Below are 13399 nucleotides of genomic sequence, written 5' to 3'. Positions count from 1 at the left end.
ACTACTTAAAGTAAAACTAACTAGTAATATATATATATATATATATATATATATATATAGTGTTTGAGTAGCAATAAAGTGAGGAGTATCAACAAAAAACAAGTAATGATAGCATTATTAAAACTAGCATACATTCAACTTAAATTTACACATAAAAGGTACTACCAAATATAAACTCAACAAACTTTATTTTATTTTCATTAAAACAATCAGCGTTACTGTCTGTGGTATAGCTTTTCACACACTCCACTTATTTCGTTTCAGCAGCAGCTGATTTTCAAAGTTCTTACTAGACAGGTTAGCTAGTCGGAGTGTAAACAAGAGCCATACAGAACTAAACAAATGCTTGCATGCTACAACTTCACTGTTTTCAGTGAACATTTTTTGATTTAGTTATGGCTAAACTTTACTGTACTTAATACTATCAATAAATAATTGTTAATCTATGACATAAAATTAGACTTTTAAAAGATTTTAATATGTTGTAAAATATATTTACTAAAGTATATTTACATCATTATTACTATTTACAAATAAGTCCTTAAATTTCAGTTATTTTTCTTAAAACATAGAACAGTAAATAAAGTATAGAAACAATTATCTCTTGTAGTTGCGTACTTTGTACTCATTGGCTGCTTGCTGTAAGTTGCTAAGCCATATCAAGTTTCACACGTGAAGGATGTAAAACAAATTACTTTTTTTAGGTTTTATATATGCCTTTTGAAATAACAAAAAAAAAACCTAAATTACTATATCAATATCACAGGATTTCACTATGATTTATCAAGCTTGTAACTAAGATGTATTTGGGTCTAGAAAATGACTTTTCAAGCTCACAAATGTCTTATCATTGAGGCTGAGAAAATCACTAAGGGGACATTCTGAGCATACACGTGTCACTGGGCAAAGTTTGTGTACGTAAGCAAGTTAGAGTTGGGCGGGGCCACCTTGGTTGATTCAATAAATGTATTAATATCTCAGGAAAACAGAAAAGATAAGAGGTTCTTATCTTAGATTCTAGGTTGTCAGTATCGGTAATTTGAGTATCTAATTCTTAAGAAACTACAGACTGTACTTGGACATCGCAAATATCTAATTTGAACAAATGCTGCATTCAACATACCACGTGACACACAAAAATTGATACATTTTTTATTTTTTTTAATATTTACTTTTAAATTAAGAAATTAACTAACATATAATACTACAATTTGATACCAAACGTACTGACATACATTCATAAAATAGTAGTTTAATAAAATTATGAATAGGAATCGACAAATGCGATGACAAGGCCTTTAACCTATGACCATAAGTAGACCTGTGTTGATATGGTTAACAATGTTAAGTAAATATCCCTTAACTCTATACGAGTTCGTTATTTTGACTGACCTTACATCCACCAAGTAACCATGAAAATATAGCATTTATCATCTTTACAAGCTTAGGCAAGCTTTTAGTACACACTACAAGTCTTTTAGATATAAAAATCAAATTGTTTAATTAAGTATTTTTTACTAAAGATTTGACTGTGAATTTATGGAGTCAGTGTCTCAGAACTTTATAACTAATCTGTGTGCAAAGTGATTTTCATGTTAAGGTTAAAGGTCTCTGTATTTTCAGATTTCATTTGCAAAAGTTCTACAACCTCCTAAATGAACAAGATTTTTTCAGTAAAACTAAATTTTATATGTTAATTTCTGTACCATAACACTGTAAGGCCTCAGTTTGTTTGAACAACCTTGTTACCGCCCCCCCCCCCCAAAAGTATAAAATGAATCTAAATTATCCCTTTTTGTTTCTAGAACGACAGCAGATTGTAACTTAGTTTTAGACCATGGCTTGAAATATTACAAATATATTGAAACACTAAAAAATAAACAGTTATGTGTAGTTGTAAGGCCAACTAAGAGTGCCTCTTATGGGTGTATGATACTTACTGTATGTAATGCTTTAGTACCAAAAATGATCTTTTTTAAAAACTAATTTTTAGAACATAGTTTGCCATTTTATGTTAATAATCTTACATTTTTCTATTTTAAACAAAACTCATGTGCAATAAGCATTTTTGAACATGTTTTGGGGGTTACAAGTAGTCTTGCTGTGTAATTTTGGAAAAATTATGTTTACAAAATTCAGTATTCTGTTAACAAGTAAAAACATGAATCACTAAAACTTTTGAGGGAGGAGTGAGTACTCACAGTATCAACATTGCCTGAGATGGTTTTTAGTTTTAAAAGAACTTTTAGAAAGAGCATATCTTAGTGGCCAAATATTTAAACGTGTGTGGTTAAATGAGAATGTGAATTAAGTGAAATACCACAACTCTATATACTTTGTCAAATTTTAACAGTTTCTATTAGTCTATACTATAAATAATGTATGTTAAACTCCAGATATCATATAGAGATGATGAGAAAATCAAAAGTGGTCGGTTTGGAGTTAACGAGTGTCGTGATAGACAAGTGAAGGTTGAGAATTTATTTACATATTTCATTTGGAATTAAGAATTTAAAATGTGTATAATATTAAAGTTGATTTATTAACTACATTTTGATGCCAATTTTGTTGTGATATACACTGATCATAAAGTAATTTAATTCAGTTTTGAATGCAACTAAAAATTGGTTACATTCACACTTTGACCTATCTCTCTTCAGAGGGTCAACTTTTAATATGAAGAAGAGTTTTTGGAGGTTATAATCCATGTGGTGTTAATGGAAGTTCATGAGAATAGGGACTGCTTGATCCTTTAATTTTGTCTCCACATCCACCTCCAAAAAAAAAGTAAATATTAAACTCACCTTGATTTTTCAAGAAATCATTTTCCCTTTTGAACTCTTCTTAGTTACTAGCCTCTACTCTGCTGGTGGTAATGCGTTCCATAATTTAATCCTCCTGTTAAGAAAGTAACTATCTTAACTGATGTCCAGCATATCTTTTCCAAACTATAATATTAGCTCCTCTCATCTTCAGATTATTGTACAAATAAGCAAGTCCTTTATCCTATCCACTCCCTGGATAACCTTCTAAACTTCAATATAATAACTGGTTGTCCTTTTATTTTTCAAGAGAAAAAGAAATTAAGATTTTAACCTCTTCTCATAAGATATCCCTTCCATCCTTGAATTCATCTTACTAGCCCTCCTCTGAATTAGCCTTCTAATAAGGTGTATCCTTTCTTGGAAAAGGAGCCAGAATTGTTCATACTACTCCAAGTGAGGCATAACTAGTGATTGTATACAGGTGATTACCTCATCTGATCAGTGTCTAAAATACACCCTTAATTTCTATTAGCTTTACTCGTACTAGCAAAAGAGCAATGCCTAGATGACTTGAGTGACTTATCTACAAATATGCTAAGATTCTTTTCTTTAATAATGCTATTGATTAGGTTCCCAGTTGTATTAGATGAGTGATACAAATTATAACCCAAATGCATTTGCCAAATTTTTGTCAAGGGTCTATAGTACCTCAGCTGCTTCAGTATAGCTAGAAATACCCAAGAGTTTAATATCATTAATTTCTAATTATGTCCCTATAAATATCAATTTAAATAAGAGAAGGCCCCAAGCATTGATCCCTGAGGCACTCCACTGGTAACAAGGGTACAACCCCCAACATTGAGATTTCCTTAGTTAATTTTCTGTTTAATAAAAACTTTAGATGAGGTACTAATCGAAGTGCACTGACTCCACACGTTTTTCCATTGTCCAGTTATGTAACATACAGAAAAAGTTAACACCTTAGTAAGACAAGATATCCCTGTAGTGAATTCATGTTGACTGTCTTATGGTATATTTCACTGAATGATTTTGGAAAGCTTCTTTTCAGATACTAGAATTTTTCCCATTGCACAAGTAAGACTAGCTGACCTATAATTTCTAGGGCATTTCTTATTTCTCCATTTAAAAATAGATGTAACAATTGCAAGAAGTACACATCTGATTTTTGATTACCTTTATACATTTTGGGAAAGTTTGTCCATTCTTGGTGCTTTATTTTTAGTCTCTGAATCTTTCTCGTTACCATCAAGGTATTCAGTATCTTTGATTCATGTCAATTCCAATATTCACTGTCTAGAAGAAAATCCTTGCTGTCAGCATCCTTTGACATTGTTTGGACTGCAAAGCACCTTTCTCTTGGCAGTTTCGCACCTGTATATCATCGAAGTTCAAAATTGAAGTAAATTGATAATTCTAACTCTCTCAACAGTTGTTAACTTGCAAATATTTTTGAACTGATATTTTGTAATTTTTAAAAGCTAATGTTGTATAGTTCTCAAAGAAAAATTTCAAAAAATGTTTAATCTTAATTTCTGCTTGTCTCTGAGAAATCTTACCTGTAAGTAATACATTGTTTTTTGTTTTTATCTTTTCAGTTTTTATTTTTTTCTATACCAAAGCAGTTTTATATTTGCTAAGAAATAATCAATTCATGAAAATATAATTATCCTTGTCTTGTTTCTTACAATTTTCCTTACTGTTATTGGTCTTATTACTACAGTGCTTCACTCCCACCCTTTTATCATATTATAGTATGTGATCTGAATAATTACTTATGAAGCTACAGGCAATATTTAAATATAATTGATTAGAGCAGGTTATAAATTATTTATGCAATATAGAGGACTATGCAATTAACTGTATTTAATGTCACAAAAAGTAACCAACTAATTGAAATTAGTGTTTTCAATTATATGTGATTTATTCCAACTATCCAAGCCTCGTGAGAATAATTACATACCTGATGTGATTAACTCTATGTGCATGGGTTTGGTTCATTGAACCAACTCTGTAATAAAGAAGTAATGTCTGTAACATTTCAAATTTATGAAGTGTATCTTAAAATATGGCAAGCTCTTACTTAGTCAATAGTACAAGTTTGTTACTAAAGTTTTTGTACTAAAGATAATACGTCTGAAATGCCAACACCAATTTGATTCCGAATCTGACAAGTCTGATTGCAAGTTGATGTGCATGTGAAGAATAAATATGCTTTTGTTTGTTGTACAGTTTGCAAATTTCATTTGCACGACCTCTAAATATTAAATGCATATTTAGAATTACTTTCAGTATCCCTGAATAATGTATCTGGTATTTTCTCAACTCTAACATAAACTGTTGCAAAATCAGCTATGTAGGGTAACATGAGATGTTTGATTCTGGTATCAAATTCATAACGTATTGAATAGCACTTTGCATAAGGTAAGGGTATGCATATTTCAGCCCCTACTCTTGCACATACGGTTAATGAGCCTAACAGTTAATCATTCAGCATCTTCCACTAATTTCAAGCTCTAATGAGCAGCAATTTATGTTCTTGTGAAAGAACAAAGGAATTTTGTTTGAAGTTTAGAAGTCTTGGGAACAAACCACAGCTGTTGGAATGTTTTTACAGTTTCCTTTAGTAGAGATATTTGTGTTATGTCTGCTTGAAAGCTACAGGAATTTGTTTTCCATGGCTAAACATAAGGTAAACTTAGTTAGGTTTAGTGTGTAATCTAGTGATAGCAAAATGTTACGATAATCTAAATATCTTTTTATTGGATATTGTAAGTTTTTATATTCAAACAATGCACACAGGTAAAGAACTTGTTCATTGTTAAAAAGAAATTTTTAGATACATGTTGATCTTGACTAAGAATTTATTAGTAAAAAGCACAATAAATAGCCTGACAAAGGAAATGGTAATGCCACTTTTGAAAGGTTAAGACCAAGGTCACCAATAAATTTTTGTTGGTTTTACCATGTTTTATGATTTATAGCCAAAAGTGGAAACTACTGCAACTTGTGAAATATAAGTATTAAAAGAAATATTTTTATGAATATTGGTCAAATTAAAACTGAAATACTTAGATGAAAGGAAGTACTTTTAGTTTATTTTCCACAACTGTTTTTAAAATTTCATAACCTAAAAAAATTATAAAATATAAACAAATTTTTTAAAGCAGAAACTAGATATTTAGTAAGTTTGCTTAAAGTTTCATGCAATTTGGTTAACCTTATTCATATGGGCTTAATCATTTTGGCCTACCTTGTAACTTTAACTATATACTCACAAAAGCTTTCAAGCCTTTAGTGAACGCGAGAAGTCTGTTGCACACAATAAAAATCAGATTTATTAAAGTATTTCTACTAAAGAATTGGTGTGAATTTGTGTAACCTTTGCCAAGTCAATCAAAGTAAAATGTAATTTTCTTGGTAAGAAAAAAACTTCAACCTATTTTTCATAAAATGAATATCAAGAGTTTGTTGGCAAAACTATATGTTTTATCTTTTTTTTATTCCTTACCCTAACAGTAACTGTAACAAAATTATCTGTAGTGAAAGTTAAAATATATAAATTAAAAAAATACTTTGTTTTCTAGAATGATTGCATATTGTAAGAGACAATTGAAATGTATCTTGAGTGCTTTATGCCTCTAAACATTTTCAACTGTTTTCATGTAATTTTATTGCTCTTTGAACCATGTCTAACTACTATAAAAAGCAATATATCACCCAGTTAGAGTACAGCAGTTTAGGGTAAACAGATTCAGGTTTCATAACCCAGTATATGTGCCTCAGGTTCCTCAGATTAGTGTTTCTCAAATGGTGTGCTGTGTTATATCACTTATTTCTACTTTTCATGAGAGATTTTATCTAACTTTATTTTATTGGCTAGACTTGTTAGTCTTGATTTCATAAATAAGGAAAAATTTCAGATATCTTTGAGTAGCCATAAGCACTATTGAGCCTCGAATCGAGCATCTGTGTGCAGCAAACCAGGCCCAAATGTCTCACTAATTATAATGAATAATACATGTATAATCTAAAATTCTAAGTAAATGTTTCTATTGCTATATCTTTTGGTGTACCTTAATATTTTAAGCTATATTTAGTGTGTTGTTTGGCCAAAAAAGTTGAGAAACACAGGCTCGGATTGTGATCACAAGAAATGTTATTTCACTTAAGTTTTCTTGTAAACCTAGTTATCACATTTTAGTTACTCTTCTAAAAAAAAACTTAAAAATTGATCCTTTACATTTGACAGGCAAGTTCCTGTCAAATCTGTCCTGATACCTGTTGTTTTGGGTCCATTACTGGTCCTTTTATACTTGACAACAAATAAATGACTTAAATTGCATTTGATGAACTACCTTTTACATTAGAGGCTGCAAGGGTTGCCATATTGTTTGGGGGTCATCATAGCTCAGTGGCATACTGTAAACAGGATTCACTTTGGGCAGCAAAATTCTGTTTTGTTGATTGAAACAGTACAATTCAGTTACTACAAATTCACTTTTTGTAAATTGAGAAGCAAGATATGGAATCAGCCTACTAACAGCCCCTGTGAACTGTTTGGCTGTTATATATTTTTTTTACACTCTCCTTTAGTATCATTAGTTGCTTTCACCAGGAAAAAAACAGCAGAATCACAAAGTGGCTTTTTTATTAGTTATAAACATGTACTGTTGAGAAGTACATCTGTGTTGGATGTGATAAATTTATTGATACCTTAGAAAAAAAAAAAGGTGAGAGGTTCTTATTCTATTCTCAGGCTTGTCAGTATAAGTGTATGTAATTGGTGAATACTCTTAAACCTACACGAGAAGAGAAAGAAAATCGAAAAAGGAGAATCCAGAGTGTAGTAGGATATGGAAGTGAAGAATGAGAACTTATTTTGTTTTGAAATTAAAAGATTTAATTATAATATACTTGTTAAAGTTAATTTTATTAATTTACATTGCTGATAAAGTAGTTAAATTTTAGATGTAACTGTAAAAAGGTTGTGACGTGCACATTTTGACCCACCCTTATCAAGAGCATAAATACTAAAAATCTAATTTAGAAACTGGCAATATATTTATGAAACTTTAGTACATTTTTTTTTTTACTTTGTTATTTTTCCATGATTTTCTGTTGTCCATTTTTAATCATGTAAAACAAAGTATATAACAGATATCTGGGTGAAAATCTTTATCATAATATTTTATGCAACTTGATATTTGTAAAAGTGTAAAATAACTAGTAAGATCTATAAGCAGCTGTTGCACTTAACCCTATTAATGAAAGTTTATTGCACAACCAACCATCCCTACTCCAGTAGTGTTGTAAACAAGTCAAACTTTCATACATGTACAAACTTAATTTTAACTTAAAAAGTGACTTAGTTTATGACAATGAAATCATTATTAATTACATAAGCAAATTACAACACACACGCGCACACACATCACAAGAATATTGGTTAGAGTAGCACAAGGTTTAAAAGTAGATAGTGGATAGAATATATTAAGAATATCCAAAAGAAGATAAAACTGGTTTCTCAAGTAATTACTGGCTGCATTAAAAAAGCACATTATGCATTATGTAAGTAAGCATAAACAGGTGTAGGTGGCAAATAAAATTTTTATCCAAAAGTTCATAGACTAACATTTTAAACCATATTTAGGAACAAAAATGATTTATCGATGCAATAAAGTATTTTTACATATGATATAAAAGATAAAAGATGCCCAAACATTGGAAAGAAAGCCAGAAAACTTTAAAGTTACATGCAATGAAATCTAAAAATATACTTAACTTGGTTCTAACAAAAGTACAACATTATTATATACATAAAACTAAATATTAGACATACAAAAAAAATGTATCTTTAAGCAACTGAAGACCCATAAACAATCTGCTACTTTGTGTATTTTACAAAAATATCATACACAAGTTTGTTGATAGTTCTGTGTAAAAGGTTCATCGTAAAGTTAAAAAAAAACAAAAAAACAATAAAGTCATATTAAAGTTTAATATGTGCACAATTTCATGTAAAAGCCTTACCTTAACACTGGTTTTTGCATAGCCTATTAACAAAGGTGCAACCTAATATTAGAAGACATTCAGACCAAAATACTTCCAACTCTGCCATTGGTTGCATTTTATTAGAATCAGGCTTGGCTCATTCTATTTTTATCTAAGTTCATCTGTGTTATTTATAGTTGATGTAACTAACTGCTTGATGCATGTTCTGCATTTTGTACAAAGATATTACTTTTTGTTTTTGTAAAATGAAGTAAACTAACCTAAGCCAAACTTTTTTTTTAAGAAAAAAAGTGTAAAGTTAAGTAATCTTTTTATGTGTATAAATGTTGAAATAATGTATATACTTGTAAACTGATTTTACTATAAATGCTCTTATATCATTGGAAAGTTTGAAGTACTGCTATCAAAGCTGTTTTGTGAATAGAAATTATATTTTTCTAGACCCAAGTACAAATTAGTTAGGAAGCCTAATAAATGACTGGATTTTTGGGGTATTGGTATAGTAATTTATAATTTTTTTTATTTTTTTTTGTATTCCAAAATGCTTATATGAATTCTACAAAAATTATTTTTCTATCTCCATATGTGAATTTGGACAAGGGTTAGCAAATAACTGACATTTCAGTATTTATTTGAAAACATGTAATGTATGGTAGCCAGTATGTTTCTGTATTTGACAAAGTAAGAACTAGTGTTATTTTTCAACTGTTTTACATTGAGGTAGAATAGAAACAAATTATACAAAACTAAAGACTTGGCAATTCAGGAAAAGTGTATTTATGTAATTTGTGAAAGTCTAAGACAAATTTATCACTGATCAACTGATCTTAACACATGAAAAAGAACATCTTTATATAAACACTCAGTTGAACTTGCAGTTTGCTGGTGAATAATTTGTTTCTTAAGGGACAATTTCTAACTCATCTACTAGCAATAAAATAACTACAGAAAATAAGTGTGAAAAGGTGAGAGCATAAACTCTGACCATAAGTACTTTGAAATTTTGTAATCACTAACAATACTATACATTTTATTTTCAAACCTTTATTTTCGTTATACTTTGATTATTAACATAACAACTTGGAGAAATAAGTTTAATGTTACAGTACAAAAACTAACAAATAAAATATAAATGAATAGAGTTGTTTAAACATTTTTTAACAACAAATACCTATAGAATGATAGGTTTCTTTTTTGTGAGTTTAAAACCCTTAAATATACTATTTTGAAATAAAATATAAAGTTTTACTGAAAATAATAATGTTTGATATTTAATTACGAGGTTTTTATTTTTCATTTGTTTTAACTGTTTATTGTTATAAAAGTAACTAAAATCATAAAAATAGAAAGTTGTTAGGTAAGATAATGAAAGAAAAATAATAAACCTTCATGGGGTATATGTGCCAGAAGCTGTTTGATAGGGTCATGTCAATGCACGTGGACTGTGTAATTTTTAACTTCTGTTGGGGTATTTTTAGTCAGAGACAGTTCAAAGGTCAGTAAACCAAAAATTAAATAAATATGAATAGATTTATACTCTTAAGAGATTTAAGCTATTTAGAATATACATTTGAGGTTTCCTATTACAATTTGCATATATTTCTAGAACAAAAGGTAATTTAGATTTATTTCCTAATTTTTATGATGGTTACAAGGTCAGTCAAATCGATCAACACCATATAGAGTTCATATTGATAAAATAACAGATTAAATATAAAATTTTATTTAAAAAAATGTTTGATTATCTAGGAGGATATAGAGATTATGCAAATGAAACTTAACAAATTTCAGATAAAAAGTATTTTTGATCTTAAAATCTAAATTACTTTGTACATTGGATAATTACTATTCTGAAAGAAAAGATTCATGAACAAATCTTTAATAAAAAAAATATCTTAAAATATAATTCAAATACCAGATATGTTGTGCATGAAATCCTTGTAATGTTTACTAATAATCTGCAAAATTTTGTAAAGACTTGTGTACATTTTCAAAAATTATATATACAGTTACTCTCATAGATACTTTCCTGGTTATGAGCTGGGTGGTAGTCAAAAGGTTTTGCAGTCATCTTTTGCACTGTCTCTGGTAAAAGACCTTTCTGGACTGAAGGACCAGTGGGGATCCAGGCACTTTCTATTGGGATCCCCCCCTTGTTAAGTGGAACATGTGAAACTCTTGTCTTTTACCATTTTCTAACTGCTGGGTTTTTGAACTATGGAGAACCTTCACTGATTGGACTGAACTGCTGGGATGTAAAGGAGTACCAGTATGGTGAGAAGTGGGGCAGTGGTGACATTGTGAGTGTTGTGCAGGTCACCTCTGATACACATCACTTGTGCCTTCTTTCTGCAATCTGATTCTGTTCAGTAAAGTTGACGTCAACACACTATACAACTCTGCTCTCCTTCTGCAGCCAAAGTATTCAGTAGAGTTGAGGTGTGCATACAAGTCCATATTGCACAACTAAAGTACCCTCCTCCCACAGCTGGAGTCTGTCCTGTAGGTTCTGATGGTAGAGTTGAATTATTTCTTTGCTTGGGATCCATCACACCTGTTTCATGTCACTGAAATGTACAAAATCTATAACTCTTGCAATTTCTTTTCTGTCTTTTCTCATTTTTGGGCTATTCCAGCAAAATTTAAAAAATCCATTTCATCATAGTTTCTTCAAACGGAAAATTGTAGGGATTGTCAGCTGAAGGTTTTGAGGTACTCGGTGAGAGTAGAAATGGGATATCTTTTATATATATAGTAATGTTGCAACACCCCCCTTTTGGAATCCATCATATCAGCTGCATCTAGTTTTTTGGAAGACTTCAAATCTGTCAAATCCAAAAACAGCTTCTTAATTCTGTTGACAGCACCATCTAGGGTATTTAATGCATGTGCTTGTTTTAGAGCATTCTTACACTGACAGTCCTTACTAAAACAGTTTCATGTTCAGTGATAGCATTATCTGCACTCCCATCAGCTACAATACGGATGAACCTTGATCCACTAACTAAATCCTTGATGTCAGGTTTAAGATCTTTTTGCCTCGTACCTAAGGAAATTAGAGGCTTTCTTTCCATTGGTGTAATTGTCTCCTGTATCCACACTAGCCTTCTCCATTGCTCTGCACAAGAATTTCATGTCTGGGAGAGCTTTGCCCTTATTAGCAAATAAGTATGAATTGTTAAACAGCAATGTTAATCTCTTCTTTTTCACCTTCTTCAGTTTGCATGTGTACTTTACTGGTCTCAGGTGCTCTGATTGGTTCAATATGGAACTAATCATGTCTATTCAAGAAAGCATTCTTGCCTGGTACAGAAGGACTTGCTGTTATTGTAGGATTTTTCAGGCAAACCTCTCAATACAGACTGCTTCTTCTTGGGACTGACTTTCTTTAAAAATTACCTGTGGCCAGGTGTCTTTCTAATGAGACTGAAACACTTTTCTTTTATTTGCATCATTTTTTTTTTATTTTGGGCAGAGAGAGCTGACTGCTACTGCAACAAGCAGTTTACATCATCTTTACTAGTAGTTGTTTTACAGGGCCCTTTTTCTTTTTACCCCTTTATTGTCTTTTTCTTTTTTTTTCTTTTTTTTTGCTGAACCCAAAGTTTAAAAGACAAACATGATTTGCTCTTTCCACTCAAGATTGAACTCTAATGATTCAGGCTCCACTTCTGTACTGCACTTCTTAGTTTCTTTTAGAGTACAGATTTGTAAGTCCTGATTAGCTTAAAACACTTACATTGTGATGAAAGAAACTTTGAATGAATTATAAAGTTTTCTGAGTAGTGAACTGTAAGTGAGCATTTTTTTAATGCAATTGAGCAAGAGACAGAAAAATTAAGTGTGTGCAGTGTAACTTGAGTGAAAGTCATAATTTTCTGTATGTACAAGTTGATTTCTTTACTGTAGCTGTATATAAATTGTGTCAAACTAGTTATTTTGATAATTTTGAATTTGACACAGAGCCATGTAGTGTATTCCTCTTTGACTTCCCTCAGACTGTTTTTCTGTTCTTGCTCTCATTTCACTGAAGGATTTAGTTGATGTGCTGGAATATATGTAGATATCATATTATCAATACAGTATTTATCCATTTATTTACTGTACATACAGTTCATGTAATTTTATTTTCTATTGGTCAAACTATTTAGGTAGAGAATTTACTTCAAAATTGATGTGATGAAGTATTTTAAGACTGTTTTAACACTGCATTACTTTATGGAGTAATTAACCATGTAGAAGGTATTATAGCAGTGACTCTTCTTAGCACCAGCAATAAAAATCACTGTTTGATTCTTCTTTTTATTAACTTAAACAAAACACAAATCCACTCTTAGCACATGTCCCCACCTTTTGTTCCACATACACACATCTGACCAGCAAATGGAACATATTCAACACAGTAAACAATAATTGAACTTCTGAGCTTCCCTCATGTTTGTTGCTACAGTACTATATTTTGTATTCTATCTACTGATGTTTTCATACTATAGATAGCAATAGCTAGTTTTAGTTAATTATATATATATATATATATATATATATATATATATATATAGTAGTAGACTAATAAGTATAATAACTTAAGTTAAGTTAAAAGT

General features: G+C 30.4%; 1 protein-coding gene and 1 long non-coding RNA gene across 3 annotated transcripts in view; one reads left to right on the top strand and one right to left on the bottom strand.

Moving 5' to 3' along the window:
• Positions 1 to 13399, top strand: part of LOC106463345 (cofilin/actin-depolymerizing factor homolog) — a 32044-nt gene that overhangs the window by 8973 nt on the left and 9672 nt on the right. The window lies entirely within an intron of this gene.
• LOC111086743 overlaps positions 1 to 13399 on the bottom strand; it is a 22734-nt gene that overhangs the window by 824 nt on the left and 8511 nt on the right. Inside the window, exon 2 of the long non-coding RNA XR_002611471.1 lies at positions 6301 to 6305. This is a non-coding gene — a long non-coding RNA (uncharacterized LOC111086743). The remainder of the gene's footprint in view (positions 1 to 6300; positions 6306 to 13399) is intronic.

This window comes from Limulus polyphemus, unplaced genomic scaffold (genome assembly GCF_000517525.1).
Source record: "Limulus polyphemus unplaced genomic scaffold, Limulus_polyphemus-2.1.2 Scaffold1382, whole genome shotgun sequence".
In the NCBI taxonomy this organism is placed as follows: domain Eukaryota; kingdom Metazoa; phylum Arthropoda; class Merostomata; order Xiphosura; family Limulidae; genus Limulus; species Limulus polyphemus.
The sequence above is the reverse complement of the archived record's forward strand: the minus strand, read 5'-3'. Positions and strand labels throughout refer to the sequence as shown.